At 39.7% G+C, this 19,186-nt stretch overlaps 1 protein-coding gene across 17 annotated transcripts in view; it reads right to left on the reverse strand.

Moving 5' to 3' along the window:
• The window catches only part of LOC122550578 (protocadherin Fat 3-like), a 794,139-nt gene that overhangs the window by 615,712 nt on the left and 159,241 nt on the right, over positions 1-19,186 (reverse strand). For 13 of the 17 annotated variants that reach the window (XM_043691532.1, XM_043691531.1, XM_043691530.1 and 10 more), the window contains one exon: positions 9,665-9,730. The exons of 2 other annotated variants lie outside the window; for them this stretch is intronic. The gene's annotated coding sequence lies outside the window, so the exon portion shown is untranslated. Of the gene's footprint in view, positions 1-7,832; positions 7,884-7,943; positions 8,043-9,664; positions 9,731-19,186 lie in introns of those variants that run through there. 2 more of the 17 variants (XM_043691522.1, XM_043691526.1) reach the window with 2 other exon arrangements.

A 19,186-nucleotide genomic window follows, 5' to 3' on the forward strand; every position in this document is an offset into this window, starting at 1 on the left:
TCCTGAAGGAGGGCTCATGCCCGAAACGTTGATTCTCCTGCTCCTCGGATGCTGCCTGACCTGCTGCACTTTTCCAGCAACACATTTTCAGCTCTGATCTCCAGCATCTGCAGGCCTCACTTTCTCCCACATTAAATCAACCCTCCCTACAATGCACCTAAAGCCACCTGTAAATCGACCACAGCATTTCAGAGGAAAACCTCTGCTGGCCAGGCAGCACATAAAACTTTTGATTAAAATTTTAGTTCAGTTCAATGCTGATTGAAGGGAGCTCTTGTGTCCCCTTATAAATCTGGTAGTTTGGCAGTTTCAAGCCCACCATACATTAGATCAGCCAAATGTATTACATCATATGGAAGGCAGCAGGAGTTTACAAAACTGGAGATACAACAATGGAAGATGATTTCTATGATAGATTAAACAGTCACAATGAGGGAGAGGTAGAATTGGAACCAGAGTCTGCATGATGCACAGCTTGTAAACAACAGAGTTCACTTGGAAAACCATTGCTGGGACAGTGGATACAATTGGCTATATAGGTGCAGTGTTATGTTTGAAGCCAAAAGTTCAGCTGTTGGCAATGTTTAACTGGAAGCAATTACAGCTCATGCAAGATTGACATTGGACAAAAAACAAACAAACAGTCTAATAGCATAAAAACAGTAGTGGAACCAAAAAAGGTGATGAAATAATAAAAAGTTTGTTGTTAGCTTCATAAACCCAGAAGCTGACCCCATGTCTACACATGATATTGCTGAATAGTAGCCAGTAGGTGAGAAAAAGGAAATACTTGATCAAAGAGGGGAGCACTCCTAAGGGGATAGTTACTGTTAGAAAGTGAAGACATTGCGCTGATGTAAGAATGGGCTCCGAGACACGGGCATAACATTAGATGATGATACAGTGAACCCTATCTGTAGAAATGTTAAAGAACAAGAAAGAGAATGTAGCCATGCCGTGAAGTGTGCTGGAAACGTATGCTTTAGGGAAGTAGAAATAGATACAAAATTGCAAAGTGATAATGAGATGAAAGCTTAAACATAATTTGATAGAACTTGATGTTAAATCTACATTGCGTAATAGACAGTTATTTTCAAAATCTAAAAATAAAAAAGTTACAAACAATTATAGGAATTAAAAATATGAGAGCTGGAGTAGAACATTCAGTCCCTTGAGCCCGCTTTGTAATTCCAGGTCTCAGCTCTTCATCCAATCTCAATGACACAATCCTAGTCTAAACATTCTGAAGATTTAACCTTTATGAGAGGAGGCACCAGATTCTAAATCACAGAAAACATTACTGCTAGCTTGGTATTAGCTCATAGCCCTAATAATAGCAGAAGGATTTATAGTCATTGACAGGGTGGGAGAAGACAGTGAGAATAAGATTAAGGTGGCAAAAGCATCTGATCAATTTGATAAGAACAGTCACAATGAATTATCAATCTTTGTCTCATTCCAAATGTTAAAATGGCCTCCTTCTGATCCCTTTACATCATGCTGACTACTCATCTTTTGCCAGATGGAACAATTATGTTAACCCTTTTACAGAACTCAATTTCAGCAGTAAACCTATGTCACCAACATGGAATGTGCAGCAGCTGGTTCTAAGATATCACCAGAGCCAAGCAGCAGGTGACTAGTTAACTTTTCAGTTGAAGGTGAATGTTTGTGAAGAAAATACTTGCCAGTTAAAATGGTCTTTCATATAATGCCATTAAAGTTTTATTTTTCACAAGGATTTAAAAAGGATTTGATTGGAACACAAATAATCAACCTATTGGATACTTAGCTCCACATGTTTACAGTTTGAGCTACAAAGATAGGCTGGATCTTTTTCAGTGGAGTGTAGGAGGCCGAGGGGTGACCTTGGAGGCTTACAAAATTTGAGGGGCATAGATAGAGTGAGGGGCAATTGTCTTTTCCCTTTAGTGGTGGTGGTATTGGTGGAAGGGGTGAGTGGGAATTTCAAAACTAGGGGGAAATACTTTTAAGGAGACAGGAGAAAGATTTAAAAAAAGGATGAGGGGCAACTTTTAAAAAAGAAAAGTGGTTCAAAATGTGGAATGAACTGCCAGAGGAAGTGGTGGATATAGGCACACTTATATTCAAAAGACATTTGGATAAGTACATCAACAGGAAAGGTTTGGAAATTTATTGACCAGACGCAGGCAGGTAGGACTAGTTTGGTTTAAGAACATGGTCAATGTGGACTAGTTGGACTGAAGGGTCTCTTTTTGTGCTATATGAATCTATGACAAAATAGGAAGGTTTATTTGCTGTACTTTATAGATTCAATTTCAAAAAGGACACAAGGTGGATACAGATGGACATAGATAGGTTCAGTGAGGGCAAAAATCTCAGATGATTGAGTATATGAAGTTTTCCCACTTTAGCAGGAAAAATAGAAAATGTGGAATATTACTTAAACGGAGAATGCCTACAACACCTAACAGTAGAGAGGTCTCCATGATCTGTTGCAGGATTGACAAAATGTTAGTAATCAAGTAATTAAGTCAAATGGACAAGGGATATTGACCATAAAAATAAGGATTTATGCTTCAATTATATGGAGCATTGGTGTAGCCACATATGGAGTACTCCATATTAAGGGATAGATGTGAATGCACAAAAGGTTCGAGGGCATTTATTAGATTCATACATAGAATAAGTAGACTGTCTTAGGAGGACAAGAAACATCAAAAATAAATAGCTTGCAAAGCTGAGCAGGTCTGCAATAAGGCATTGACTTTCTCAGGTCTGCAACTTATGATACTGCAAGTCTCCAACTCTAACTTTTTAGGTCATTCATGGGATTAGGGCATTGCTGGTTGGTCCAGCATTTCCTGCCCATCTCTTGGCTAATTTCTGGGCAGTTGAGAGTTAACCACACTGTAGGTCTGGACTCACGTAGGCCAGACCAGATAACAATGGCAGTTTCCTTCCAGCTGAGGGAACCAAATGGGTTTTCTTAACAATCAGCAATGGATTTGGGGTCATTCGGCTCTTAATTCCAGATTTTTATCTAATTCAATTTCCACTATCTGCCATGGCAGGATTCAAACAGAATCTCCAGAATATTACCTGGGTCTCTGGATTAACAGCCCATTGATAATACCACAAGGCCATTGCGTCCCCAAATAACTTCATACCAACAAGATATAAGTCTGGAATTATCCTACCCTCTCCAATTATTGTTCTATACATAAATGATATAGAAATGAAAATGTGGAAGGAACATTAAGCAGGTTTGAAGATGACGCAAAAATTGATCAAGTGGTTGTGTCGGCTACTGGAAGATATAGATGGGCACAGCAGTAGCAGATAGTATTCAACACTGAGAAGTGAGAGGTGATGCACTTTGGAAGAGACAAGATAAGGGAGTATTTAATGAAAGGCAGGACAATGAGTAGCTTAGAAAAAGAGGGATCTTAGGATAATTATTCACAGATACTGGAGGTCAGTAGAGTATGTGAACAGTCTAGTTATGGAGGCATATGAGATATTTGCTTTCATCAGTCATGGCAAACAATATAACAGCAAGGAGGTAATGCTGAGAGTCTTACAGAGCATTGGTAGGGCCCTAAGTGGAGCAGTTCTGGTCACCTCACTACAGGAAGGATGTGAGGTCACTAGAGGGTACAGAGGACACTCACGAGCATGTCACCTGGGATGGAGCAGTTGATCTAAGGATAGATTAAATAGGCTTGGATTGTTTTCTTTACAAGAGTGAAGACTGATGGGAGACAGGATTGAGGTGTATAAGATTATGAGGGGGGTATGGTCAGGCCAAATAGAGAGCAGCTGTTTCCCTTGGTTGAGGGGCCAATCACAAGAGGGTATAGTTTTAAAGATAACAGGCAGGAGATAGAGATTTTCAAAAAAAAAATTTCACTTAGCAGGTGGTGGGAATCTGGAATGCATTGCCTCAGAAGGTAGTGGAGGCTGGAAACCTTACAAACTTTTAAACATACTTGGATGAGTATTTCAAATATCAGAAAATTCAAGAATATTGGGCAAGTGTATGAAATTAGAATTAGTACACTTTTAGTGGTAGTTCCATTGGTGTAGACTTAATTGGCCAAAGGGCCTTTTTTGCACGGTATGAATCTATGGATTCCCTCCCCTCCAAGACCCTTCGTAAAATCTTGGTTTACTAGTGGCATTTAAGTTGTTGCCCAAATATCTGCTTTTTTGGCTCAGTGTCCAGTGTGGTGGCTGGAAAAGCACAGCAGGTCAGACAGCATCTGAGAAGCAGGAAAATCAATGCTTTGGGCAAAAGCCTTTCATCAGACTCAGTTTTACTTTGGCCTTGTACTCTTCGAACACTGCATATGAAAAACTGCTCTTAAGAAAGTAGTGACTGTGATACATTCAGCTGAATTGAAGGAAGCAGTGATACAAAACAAATTAGGCTTGCCTTAAATGACCTACAATAGATCATCTCAGCACTGTAGGCAATCCATTTGAAATAGAAAAGAATCAGAAAAGCATTTTGGGTAACAAGCTTTATGGTTTTCATACAGAAAAAATAGATACTTGTGATTGATTACAATAAACATTGATAAGATACACTTGGATGTTAATGTTAACAGCTAACTGATTTAGATTTACTCAGATTAAATTTAAGTTCTAATGGTTAAATTAATTTCCATTTACTCACAGTATTGTTTGATTTTTTGTGTTCTCATTAAACATGATAGAATCAGTTATGATACAGGCCTTTTGAAGTTTTTGGTAGAGCTGTTCAATTAGTTCCATACTCAATCACTTTCCCCACAACTTTGTGATTACTTACCATTCCTCAACTATTGAATCATTTTCTTTTGATTATTATTGTTGGATTCATCCTTTCAGCCCAGAGTATTCTAATCACAACTCTTCAGTAAACAAAGTGTCTTCTTAGCTGATCCTCTTGTCAATTACTACACATCTAAGTGGGCAGCACGGCGGTTAGCACTGCTGCCTCACAGTGCTAGAGACCCGGGTTCAATTCCTACCTCAGGAAACTGTCTGTGTGGAGTTTGCACATTCTCCCAGTGTCTGCGTGGGTTCCCTCCAGGTGCTCCAGTTTCCTCCCACAGTCCAAAAATGTGCAGGTTAGGTGAATTGGCCATGCTAAATTGCCCGTAGTGTTAGGTGAAGGGGTAAATGTAGGGGAATGGGTCTGGGTGGGTTGCTCTTTGGAGGATCAATGTGGACTTGTTGGGCCGAAGGGCCTGTTTCCACACTAAGTAATCTAATCTGATCCATCCACGTCGTCTAGTCTACAGACTTGATTGCCATTGGAATCATGTCTTCTGTAATCAGTCTATTAAAATATTTTAGATTTTGAACAATTCTTTTCCAAACCTTCAATCTTTCTTGCTCAAACAGTTGCTTCTCTAGTCTCTCCAAATCGTTGATGCCCCTCAATCTTTGATAAAATTCTAATAAATCTTCCTACATGCCTCCAGAACCTTAAAACCATTCCTGAAGTATGCTGTCCAGAATTAAGCAAATATTTCACCACTGTTTTACAAAAGTTTTAATAAAACTTCCTTTGTGTGCATCCTTTAACCACAACATAGTACTTGATTTTCCAGCATGACAGATAGCATTACCCCACAAAATGGTGACTGTGGTGCATGCATGCACTTAAGGTATGAGCTATGCCAGCCACAATTGACAGCATTTGCACGTGCTTTGAGTCTACCAATATTATGTTGAGGCAGCAGATCATGATCAAACAGTGCTGGTGCTGCCCTTTGGGCTCAACACATGAGCTACGTGTTTGCCTAGCCTCCGACAATTAAATATACATTTAAAAAAAAGAAATGCACCATAGTACCTTAAAGGATCAGTTGTTTTCAGGGGTCATGCTGATTGAGAGCACCGGTAGAAATCAAAGTGGGAGGGAGCAGGCCAGAATGGACACTAGTAGAGTGGTAATAGTGGAAGGAATAATTATGAGAATGCCATGTTGTCATTGCACGGAGGAATCACCACTTTCAAAGTTGCACAATGGCCATATTCAAGTATCTCTAGCCATGGTAGCACAGTTTCAGCTCACACAACAGTCATCTGAGTTTTCACTGCTATATCCAGTATTTCGTGGTGACTATTTATGCTGTAATGTAAATCAACAGATGATTATGTCCATCATTGTTATAATGGAGTTAGCCAACATGTTGTTGAAAAGGATACGCTCCAAGACGTACACATACAACCCAGTATTAATTATGCACAGGACTATTTTCACTGACATTGACAGGAGGATTCAGGCAGATCTGAATGCACCAAGTATTTCAGTGCTCATAGCTAACAAACTTATTCAATAGTCAGCACCAAAGCCTCATCCTCTAACAGAATTCACATGCAACCTTGCCTTTCAGCAAGCTTGTACCTATACTTAAGTTTCCTACTCTGACCACAGACCACTTATGCTCAATATCCCACTATCTGCGAATCCTGCCTCGAAGCAACTGTTTTGAGGTACATACAATGCCTGGAGTGCATTGCCAGAGGTGGTGGTGGAAGCAGGCAATAGCATTCAAGAAACACCTGGTCAAATACACAAATAGGAAAGGAATAAAATGGACAAATGGTTCTGTAAGCAAAAACAGTTTTAATATAAGGACAAAATGTATTGACACAGGCTTGGAGGACCAAAGGGCCTATTCCTGTGCTGTATTATTCTTTGCTCTTTAATTAATGCTAGCCTTTCATAATTTGTGCAGTGCACCTACCATGGTTACAGACCAATTATAAAAGTTATCATGAAGTTTCCAGTCCAGAGAATGTTCAAATAGGTTTGTGGCACATTGTGATCCCAACACCTGTTTTCACAGCTTAGAATTTCATGCCTTTTGCCTCTATTAATAAAGCCTCATCACTACTGCTTCACAGCACCCTAGACCTGGGTTCAATTCCATTTTCGGGCATCTGTCTGTTTGAAATTTGCACAACTGTGTCTGGATGGGTTTCCTCCCACAATCCAAAAAACCTCCAGGTAAGGTCAATTTGCCATGTAGGGATTTAAAAAAAATTCTTAACAGTTTCTAAACTTTTCATACTATGAAAACTTTAGATACACACTCCTAGACCTCTGTTCCTGCAACCACTTTAACATTTAAAATTGCACCATTTCACATTACCTATCATTATTCCCACCAAAATAAATCACTTCACAATTCTCTGCATTAACCTACATCCATCATGTCTGCCGTTTCAAAGTCAGTCATTGATTTTGTTACTATACTTCCAAGTTGTGAATTACTAGTGCCCTATTAACTCAAATTCAGATCATTGATATATCAATAAAAGCAAGGCTTCTAGTATTGATCCCAGGTGAACACCACTGCATATTTTGCTCCATCTGCAACCAACCTTTCATCAAGACTCAACTAATACTGTATCTCCATGGTCATTGTTCTTGTGACTCAATGGGCTTTAATTTTGCTGACAAGCCTATTGTGCGAGTGCATTTTCATAAAGCTTTGTGAAAATGCAAATATGTCAGTTGTGCTGCACACATCAATACTACAATTTTTTCGACGTTATTAAATCATGACTTGTTTTGCACAAATCCAGCACTCTGTCCCAAACCCCATATCCAAGAACTGAAAGAATGTGGCTGAAGCCTCTGCAATTTCCAGCCTTACATCCAAAAGGGAAATAGGATGCAAAATTTCAGCCTTCTTTCCTCTGTCATTAGCTCCAACGAGGAATATGAATTTTAAATATTTCTTCTGCCTGAAAAAAAATGTTCTTCGCCTCTGATGTCTCTTATCCTGGCATCAAGATACTAATACATCATACAGGTCTCAACAATTAAATACCCAATTACCTACACGTTATGCTTTGTTGTTCCCACAATAGTGGTTCTTTGCAAAGTCTCAGCCTTCAGTCTTTTGAGCTAGCATCACCTGCAGTATTCAGTACTGAACAGTGGCATCAAGTACCTTGGACTGGATCGGAGGTCTTACAAGAGGAGTGTAATGAGGTAGTAGGTATATGTTGGTAAGAGTTTTCCAATGTCTAGATTCCGGAAAGGTTTCAGACTGTAAAACAGCAAACATAACTTCTCTATTCAAGGAAAGAAACAAAACTGGAAAATATAGTGAATTAGCTTGACATCTATTGTAGTGAAGGTGTTAGAATTAGAGAGATTAACGTTGCAGAGAAAAACGCAAGGTAGTCAGGAAAAATCAGCATGCTTTGGAGAAAGAAAAATTATACTTAATGAACTTATTGCAATTCTTTTTAAGAAATAACATGCACTGTGGATAAGAGTAAACATGCAGACATACGACACTTGGATTTCCAAAAAGCATTTAACAAGTTGCTCTGTAAAAAGATAAAGTGCAAAGCAGGAGTGTGATATGAGGTGGCCAATTTTTCACAAGGAAAGATTAGCTGGCTCACGAAAAATAGGTACGCAAAAGGGTCTGTTTATGATTTGCATTTTATAACGTTAAGTTGCACAGATCAGAGACCCTCGGCATTTTACACCTGTATCAATGATTTAGGTAAGTCAAAGGCATGATGACAAAGATAGGTAGAAAAGCATGTTGTGAAGATGTCCTAAAGAGATTTCAGAAAGATAGAAATAGATAAAGTCTGGATGATGAAGTATAATGTGGACACGTGAAACTGCTTACCTGAAGGCAAAAGAATAAAGAATTACTTAAACAGAGAATGACTAGAGAATTCCAAGTTGCAGAGTTCTAGGTGTTCTACTATAGGAGTCATGAAAAGATAACATTCAGGTACAGCAATTAAGTAAAACTCAAAATTAATGGAATGCCATCTTTTATTACAGAAGGAATTAAACAAAATTGAGATTATGAATTGAGTTATACAGGACATTGGACAGTTTTAATCTGCTCATTGAAGGAAAAAAATGTAAATATATTCAGACCGTTTAGAGAAGGTTCACTAGATTGATACCAGGAACAAGCAAATGGTGCTAAAAGGAAAGGTTGGACAGATTCAGTTTAAGTTTGCTAGAGTTTAAAAGGGTGAGGGGTGACTTGATTGAAGTATAGAAGATCTGGAAAGGTCTTGACAAGGTAGACATGTAAAAGATAAGTCCTTTTTAGATGAAACCAGAACTAAAATGCACTATTTTAAAATTTGTGGCTACCTTTTTTTAAGGGCAGAAATCAGGATTTTCTTTTCTCCCTGAGCGAGACATATCTCAAATGATGCTGGTTGGTGGGGGTCAATTGTTTTTACAGGAAGAGGCAGATGGATTTTTGTGGTAGGGGAAAATCAAACTGTTCAAAGGTAGACCGGAATGTGGAATTTGAAACAAACAGATTAATTCAGGTCTTATTACATGGAAATGGTTTTGTGGGATCAAACTAGCCTAATTTGTACATTCATATGATTTATTTAAAAATCTAACATAATTGTGACATTCAAAGAAGATTTACATTTGTGGATTTACTAAAATTTGGTTCAGGAATAATTTGTACACAAAATGCACAGCCTTTTACAGACAGATAGAGCACTTTAGAAAATTTCCAAATGCTGGATAATTGGTGCATGTTCTTATATTTGTGTTTCATTTTGTAGCTTTTTTTCTTAGAATTTACATGTGAAAGTGTTAAATTAAACACTGCATTTAACAACGAAGGTGTCAGACATACTTGCAAACAAAAAAGACACTGAACAATACCTTCAGTAGTGCTCAAGGACAAGGAATGGCTGAAGCACACGCTTTAGGATCTGGTTCCAATCTTGCCTGAGGAAATAAAGGAATCATTTTGAAAAAGTTCTCATGGGATTTTCTTTTCAAAACCAAGGCCAAGGAATACCACTTACTTTAACATTTTCAGATTAGTTTAACTTAATATGCTAAAACTGCAAAGCCAAAATTACAAGGGACTAACAAGGTGACCACCATTTCAGCCATCTCTAGCAGGACACCACCAGACATATTCCCCTCCTCTCCAGTCAGCCTTCTGCAAGGACTGTTCCCTCAGACATTCTGGCCAACTCTTCCTTCACTCCCATCACCACCACCACCCCGCCCCCACAATGCAATCACAGAAAGTGTACCTACCTATTTACTTTGCTTCTCCACAGAATCCAAGGGCCCAAACACACCTTTCAAGTGAAGCAGCACTTTACCTGCACTTCCCACAATCTTGTCTACTGCATTTGTTGCTCACAATGTGGTCTCCTCTACACTGGGAAAATGAAGTAGAGACTGGGTGACCACTTCACAGAACACCTCCATACTGTCCACAGACTCAGCTTCCAGGTATCTGCCACTTCTGTCTCAGGCTTGCTGCAGTGCTTCCAGCAAAACTCGGCACAAGTTGAAGAACAGCACCTCATTTTCCACTTGGGAACTCTACAGCCTTCTGGACTCAAAAGGCGGCAATATTAAGGGCACCTTCTCCTATATCCTTACCTGAACACCCACACACTAGGCCTTGTTATCGCATGCAATGTCCCCAATAGTAGCTGTTCATTCTCCTGGGCTGAGTGTTATCCACTCCTTTGTCTGTTCAACTGTTCTTCTCTCTTTGGACTCTACTGCCATGTGTCATTTACTCCCCCATACACCACATCCCCCACCACAGTTCTGTTGAGATTTTCCAACGATTTTTTTGTTCCTATTTACTCTGGCTATCATTTGAGCTATACAATGTCCTAATTGGAATCAACTTTTAGCAATTTCCTCAATATAATACCCAGCTGAATTAGAAATTCCCTAACCTTTGCCTATCTCTGGTTGACCTCCAAACAACCTTTAGATTAGTCATTTAGAATTTGTATTTTCATTTGAAGTGGGTTTTACTATCTTTCATGGTTTAATGAATGTTTTTAAATGCAGATTTATGCTCTATAGTTTGCAAATACTGTAAACATCATATTGATGTCTTTGGCCAAATAATTGCACCTGGTTTATGTTAACTGGCTAGCCACTCAAGACTGAAAAATGTGTTGCTAGAAGAGCGCAGGTCAGGCAGGAGAATCGACATTTCGGGCATAAGCCACTCAAGACATCAACTTTTTAAAAAGTTCCTAAGATTGCTTTAATTGCACAACTGTCTAGGGTTAAATACATTATTTTCTGACTACCATTAAGTAATCCCTCCTTATCCAATCCAAAATATGCTCAGCAATCCCAAAGCCTCAACCTTAATAATGTATGTATAACATTTTGTAAAAAAGGTCTTTGCAAATCAAGATACAAAATAATGTAAAGTTTTGTCATCCACCAACTTAACTGCCTCCTTAAATGAATTCTACAGCAGTAAGAGGGACAATTTCTGTAACCATGCCAAAATGTTCATTAAACTCCTCTCTGCTCAGGTAGTACAATGCATATGTCTAATAAGATTCCTTCTAGCAGGCTATACAGCTCTGAAGTGAAGGTAATGAGCAAATAAACTTTCGACACAGTGTGGTCGATGTTTAGAACACTTCCACAAATGGCAGTTGATGCTAGATCAGTTGTTAATTTTAATTGAGATTAGATACATTTTTAAGTAAAAAGGTATTAATGACATGGGCAAACAGCAGGTATGAGGAGTTAAACTATATAATGATTAAGTCATGGAACAGACTCAAGTACAGTAAATATGGAACTAGTCTAGACTACTCCTGTACCTATGTTCTCTTGGTAGATATTTTGCTACCAACCTGTTCAGACAAGTTGGGATTCACTGCTGGAGCAGGTAGAACTTGAACATGGGCTCTCTGACTCAGACATGGCCAATGCATCGCAGAAGCTGTAGCTATTTCCCTTTTATATCTACTGGGGCATTTAATCACTTAACCCAATCACCTGATTAGCTACACATATTAGCTGTACCATTTATAAGGTCACATGTTTACTATTACAATCAGTGCAGCATATTACTCTTCTAGAAACTATCATTTCATAAGTCAATTTTGGCATATTATACACTGTACAAGGTCACAAATCATGCATTCCTAGAATTCAGTTTCATAACCTGCATGTCCAAAATTCAGTAGTGCATAGATGACCAACACTGAGAAAACAGAGATGAACGTGCAGGGATAGAATTGAAAGTCATGGCTGGAAATGGTATAAATCTAACAATGGATTCCCACAAAATGGAATACTGATGAAGGTACTGACATAGTCAACTGCATCAACATACATATGGTTTTTCAGACAGGGGACGATTTAAGCAATTGCTTAATGAAAGGGAAGGGAGAAAGAGCAATAAAAAGTGAAGACCTACGAATGTGAATTAAAGCCAGGAAGATCGACACTCAAGTGATACACTGACCTCCAAAGTTCTGTTAACAGCATCTTCCAAACCTGTAACTATTACTACTTAAAAAGACAACAAGTGTACTGCACCACCATGTTGTTTCCTTCCAAACCCCACACCATTCTTAAACTAAATTCTTTTGCTGGTGAGTCAAAATCCTGGAACTCTCATCTGACAAAACTGTGGGGTACCTTTGCCTCACGGACTTCAGCAGCTCACCAATATCTTCAAGGGTAATAAGAATTGGGTAATAAATCCTTGTCAAACCAGCTACATCAACACCTCATGAAAGCATTTTCAGAAGAGCTAATTGCAATTAATGATCAAAGGCAACTTTACATATTTACAACAGGAGAACTCTGATTCAAAAAGGACTGCAAGCAGCTTGGAGATGTTTAGACCATTAAATAAGTGAATGGCACATGACAGCATTATCACAATATTTACTGCAGTATTAGCATAAACAGATATATTTTATACTTTAGATACAAAGGGTATATTTCAGTAGGTCCATATGGTGGAATTCAATACTTCTGAACATCTGAAGTAGTGTGTCTAATGGGGACATGGAAGGCAAGGAGGGATAAATGCTAACAGTCTGAAAAAATACAATTTGTGATTTTAGAAAGAGCAGACTTACCTGTGTATATTCAAAAGCAATGAGGAGAACAGTATCATGGCTCATTTGGTAAAACTCACACCCAAGTTAGCAAGCTGTAAGGATTCAATTTCCACTCCACAGAATAAAGTACAAAAATTTTAGCTGACTTTCCAGAACAGTCCCAGGAGGTTCTATGCTTGCAATGCTATCCTCTTTCAATGGGTTTCATCGCGACATAGAAGTTGGAGCAGGAGGTGGCCATTCAGCCCTTGGAACCTGCTCCTCCATTCATCACAATCATGGCTGATCGTCCAAATCAATAGCCTAATCCTGCTTTCTCCCCATAACCTTTGATCCCATTTACCACATGTGCTACATCTAGCTGCCTCTTGAAAACATTAAATACATCCACAGACTCATTATTCTTTGGGTGAAGAAATGTCTTATCTGTCCTAAATGGCCAACCCCAAATCAGGAACATCTTCCCTATCAAGTCCTCTCAGAACTTTAAGTCTGAGTCTCCATTTAGTCCCTCAGATAGAAATAGAAGATCCAACGATACCACTTATAGTGCCAGGGACCCAGGTTCAATTCAAGCTTTGGGTAACTGTGTGGTATTTGTATGTTTTCCCCATGTCTGAGTGAGATTCCATCAAATGCTCTTTTAGAGCATGGGAGGAAATCGAAGTGCAAATTAAGTCAATTGGCTATGCTAAGTTGCCTCTGTGTCCAGCGATGTGCAGGCTAGTGGATTAACCATGCTAAACATTGGGATAGGCTGGGGTGCTCTTCAGAGGGATCAGTACAGACTCTGTGGGCCAAATGGCATCTTTTTGCAACTGTAGGTTTTTTTTTTAAGCTGTAATTAGCTATTAATAGCTAATAAACATTATGTTTTTCAAGATTGGATTGAGAAAGAGAAATTCTAGGCTGAGAAGTGTAAGAAAGCTTGAAATGCTACATTAAGCAAATGAGTATTATTTAGAAACAAGGAAAATCTAAAAAATCTTAGAACATTATGAAAAATGTAAAAACATGCAAAAACTGAACACAAAAATTAATTTAAAAAACAATACTTTGAAGGAAAATATGTTTATTACCTGAAAATTTTCATTAGTTATCATGAGGGCATTTTTTTCCCTCCAATGTGAATCAGCACTAAAGAGTTCAACAAAGCTAAAAAGTTACAAAAATTACAAAGACAGTAAATAGTTGGATAATTCTAAAACATTTAGAAAATATATTCAACTATTTGGCAGAACATTGCAGAAAAGGATAATATTAAGAAGTTAATCTTTCAGAAACAAAGCTACAAGGATAATGTTTTATTAGCAAAAGATATCCAGTAATTAAAAATATAGTCTTTTAGAAACATGATTCTAAAATGAATTGATTACACAATTTAAAACACTGAACAGGATAATCAACTAGATGCAAAAGTACAGATAAGTATAGATAGGCCATTCAGCCAAGTTTACTCTGCCATTCAACACAATCATGGCTGCTCTGACTCAACTCAAATCCCTGCACCTATACCCAAATCCTCACTGCCTGCTGGACCTACATGCTTACTTTCAGCAACTGGTGGACAAGGACACCAAAGGGGTCATTGCACCTCTCCTTTTCCCAAACGATCATGCCAATAACCTGCCTTCCTGCTACTGAAGTGGATAACCTCATTTATCCAAGTTATAATTCATCTGCCACGTAATATCGAACTGCTCCAGGATTGAAGAAATCCATAAAAAAACAGATCAATTTTCTTACCTTAAGCCCAATTGTATATTATAGGAAAAAAACACAAATGTATAAAATTGGAGTAGGCCATTCAGCCCTTACAACTGCTCTGCTATTCAATATGATCATAGCTGAGCATTCAACCCCGTACTCTGCGCCTGCTTTTCTTATATCCTTAGATCTCTAAATTACCTCCCAAAAAAAGAGCAGCCTGTTACAGCCAGAAATGTTTTCCACCCTCCATCTTGGATTACCCAGAATTCTTCAGATATTGGTTAGGCCACTTGGAGTATTGCAATTCTGGTCTCCATCCTATTGGAAGGATGTTGTGAAACTTGAAAGGCTTCAGAAAAAAATTACAAGGATATTGCCAGGATTGGAGGACTTGAGCTATAGGGAGATGTTGAATAGGCTAGGGCTGTTTTCCATGGAGCAGAGGCTGAGGGGTGACTTTACAGAAGTTTATAAAATCATGGGTAGGATAAATAGGGTGGGGTGAGTCCAGAACTAGAGAGCATAGCTTAAGGGGGAGAGGGGAAAGATATAAAAGAGACCTAAGGGGCATCTTTTTCACACAGAGGGTGGTAAGTGTATGGAATGAGCTGCTAGAGGAAGTGGTGGAGACTAGTACAATTGCAACATTTAAAAGGCATCTGGATGGGTATATGAATAGGAGGGGTTTGGAGGGATATGGGCCGGGTGCTGGCAGGTGGGATTAGATTGGGCTGGGATATCTGGTCGGCGTGGAAGAGTTGGACTGAAGGGTCTGTTTCTGTGCTGTACATCTATGACTCTACAGCCCCAAGAACTAAGCACTGTAGGGATTCTATTCTAATTCTTCCTTAAATCCATTCGATGTTTTGGCTTCAACTGTCTTCTGCTGCAGAGAATTTGATGGGTCATGACTCTCTAGGCAAAGAAATTCCTTATCTCAGTCCTAAATGGCCTAAGCCATACCCTTGGAGTCATCCTGGTTCTGGATTCCAGGTCATCAGGAACATTCCTTCTGCATTGACCATGTCCAATTATTTAGAATTTTATAAGTTTCTAGGATATATCCCTATTCTTCAGAGTTTAGAAGAATGAGTCTCCTAACTAATCCAGTCTCCACAGACTTACAGACAATAGACAAATCAACAATAGGTGCAGCAGTAGGCCATTCGGCCCTCTGAGCCAGCACCACCATTCATGATGATTATGGCTGATCATCCACAGTCAGTATCCTGTTCCTGCCTTAGCCCATACCCCTTGATTTCATTATCTTTAAGAGCTGCTTCCATCTCTTTCTTGAAAGTATCCAGAGACTTGGCCTCCACTGCCTTCTGGGGCAGAGCATTCCATATATCCACTACTCCTTGGGTGAAGAAATTTCTCCTCAACTCTGTTCTAAATGGCCTACCCCTTATTTTTAAACTGTGTCCTCTGGTTCCGGACTCATCCATCAGCAGAAACATGCTTCCTGCCTCCACAGTGTCCAATCCTTTAATAATCTTGTACGTCTCAATCAGATCTCCTCTCATCCTTCTAAGTTCAAATGTATACAAGCCCAGTCACTCTAATCTTTTAACATGAGAAGTCCCGCCATTCTGGGAATTGACCTTGTGAACCTACGCTGCACTCCCTCATTAATCCTTCCTCAAATTTGGAGGCCAAAACTGCACAAAATACTCCTGGTGCGGTCTCACTAGGGCCCTGTACAGCTGCAGAAGGACTTCTTTGCTCCTATACTCAATTCCTCTTGTTATGAAGGCCAGCATGCCATTAGTTTTCTCCACTGCCTGCTGTACCTGCATGCTTGCTTTCATTGACTGATGTACAAGAATGCCTAGATCTCGTACTTCCCCTTTACCTTACTTGACTCCATTTAGATAGTAATCTGCCTTGCTGTTCTTGCCAAAGTGGATAACCACACATTTTATCCACATTAAACTGCATCTGCCATGCATCCATCCACTCACCTAGCCTGTCCAAGTCACCCTGTATTCTCATAACATCCTCACATTTCACCCTGTCAGGCAGCTTTGTGCCATCAGCAAATTTGCTCATATCACTTTTAATACCTTCATCTATATCGTTAATGTAAACAGCTGCAGTCCCAGCACCGAACCTTGTGGTACCCCACTGGTCACCTCCTACCATTCCGAAAGGAACCAGTTTATCACTACTCTTTGCTTCTCGTCAGCCAGCCAATTTTCAATCCAAGTCAGTATTTTTCCCCCAATACCACGTGCCCTAATTTTGCTCACTAATCTATGTGGGTCATTATCAAAGGCTTTCTGAAAGTCCAGGTACACTGCATCCACTGGCTCTCCCTTGTCCACCTTCATAGTTACATCCTCAAAAAATTCCAGAAGATTAGTCAAGCACAATTTCCCCTTCGTAAATCCATGCCGATTCTGACCTATCCTGTTACTGCTATCCAAATGAGTCATAATTTCATCTTTAATAATTGACTCCAGCATCTTTCCCATCACTAACACCAGGCTAACCTATCTATAATTCCGCTTTCTCTCCCCCTCCGCAGGAACTGATCCTGACTCTATAGAGCATTGGAAAATGATTACCAATGCGTCCACTATTTCTAGAGCCACCTCAAGTACCCTGGGACATAGACCATCAGGTTCCAGGGACTTATCAGCCTTCAGACCTAACAGTCTATCCTACACATTTTCTGCCTAATATAAATTCCCTTCATTTCATCCATTACCCTAAGTCCTTCAGCCAGTATTACATCTGGGAGATTGCTTGTGTATTCCCCAGTGAAGACAGATCCACAGTACCTATTCAACTATTCTGCCATTTCCTTGTTCCCCATAATAAATTCACCAGTTTCTGTCTTCAAGGACCCAATTTTAGTCACACTTTTTTTTCATTTCGCATACCTAAAAGAGCTTTTAATATCCTCCTTTATATTTTTGGCCAGTTTGCCTTCGTACCTCATTTTGTCTCTGCGTATTGCCTTTTTAGTTATCCTCTGTTGCTCTTTAAAAGTTTCCCAGTTGTGCAGCTTCCCGCTCATCTTTGCTATGTTATACTTTTTTTTATTTATACAGTCCTTAACTTCCCTCAGGATCTTTCTCCCTCTTTGGAATGAACTGATCCTGCACCTTCTGCATTATATTGAGAAATACCTGCCATTGTTGTTTCACTGCCATCCCTGCTAGGGTATTAAACCATTGAACTTTGGCCATCTCCTCCCTCATAGCTCCATAGTTCCCTTTGGTTCAACTGCAATACTGACATTTCCGATTCTCCCTTCTCCCTCTCAAACTGCAGTTTAAAAATTATATTATGGTCACTACCTTCTAATGGCTCCTTTACTTCAAGGTCCCTGATCAAATCTGGTTCGTTGCACAACACCAGGTCCAGAATTGCCTTCACCCTGGAAGGTTCCAGTACAAGCTGTTTTAAGAATCCATCTCGGAGGCATTCCACAAACTCCCTTTCTTGGGGTCCAGTACCATCCTGATTCTCCCAGTCTACCTGCATGTTGAAATCCCCCATAACTGTAGTAATACCTTTGTGACAGGCCAATTTCAACTCCTTATTCAACTTATACTCCACATCCAGACTACTGTTTGGAGGCCTGTAGATAGTTCCTATTAGGGTCTTTCTACCCTTAGAAATGTCAGCTCTATCCATACTGTTTCTACATCTCCTGATTCTATGTTCCCTCCTCGCAAGGGACTGAATATCATTCCTCACCAACAGGGCCACCCCACCACCTCTGCCCATCAGTCTGTCCTTTCGATATAGCCTTGAATATTCATTTCCCAGGCCTTGTCCACTTGAAGCCATGTCTCAGTTTCCCTACAACATCGTACCTGCCAATTTCCAACTGAGCCTCCAGCTCATCCACCTTGTTTCTTATGCTTCATGCATTCACATATAATAATCTTAATTTGTTACTCCCCTCATCCTTCCGATCAATCCTTATTTCACTTGGACCATACTGTATGATCCCTTCAGTTTTCTGTTCCATTGATTCAGTTGTCTCTCATATTCTCATTCTCACTTTAGCTTCCTTCTCAAAATTTCCAGTTGTCCCGTCCCCCAAACCTGTGCTGCAGTGGCAAACCTGCCTGCCAGAATGCTGGTCCCTCACCTATTAAGGTGCAATCCGTCCCTCTTGTATAATTTATCCTTACTGCAAAACCCTAGTGATCAAAGAATTTAAATCTTTGCTTCCTGCACCAGTTCCTCAGCCACATATTAAAGTCCATTATCTCCCTATTCCTGCCCTCTACAGCCCAAGGTAACGTCGGTGACGTTCTGGATTCTGGCATTTTGTAGGCAACACCATCCTCAAATCCCACCTGTTGCCGCAGAAGCCTCTTTCAGTCCCTCTCACTATGGAGTCCCCTATTACCACAGCTCTGCATGATGTCTGACTCTATGGCTCCGCCTCCATGCCAATTTTCAATTGCCAGATCTGTCTGCCTCTCAGACTGGCATTGTCATCTGTCTCAACAGAGTTTCCAAGAGATTCATCCTGTTCATGAGGGAGTTTTCCCCAGGGTCTCTTGTACTTGAATCATCTCTTCCTTCCTCATAGTCATCTCCCTTCTTCTCTCTTCTGTTATGCTCTGTGTATTGACCTCAC

This window comes from Chiloscyllium plagiosum, chromosome 6, assembly GCF_004010195.1.
Source record: "Chiloscyllium plagiosum isolate BGI_BamShark_2017 chromosome 6, ASM401019v2, whole genome shotgun sequence".
Taxonomy (NCBI): Eukaryota; Metazoa; Chordata; class Chondrichthyes; order Orectolobiformes; family Hemiscylliidae; genus Chiloscyllium; species Chiloscyllium plagiosum.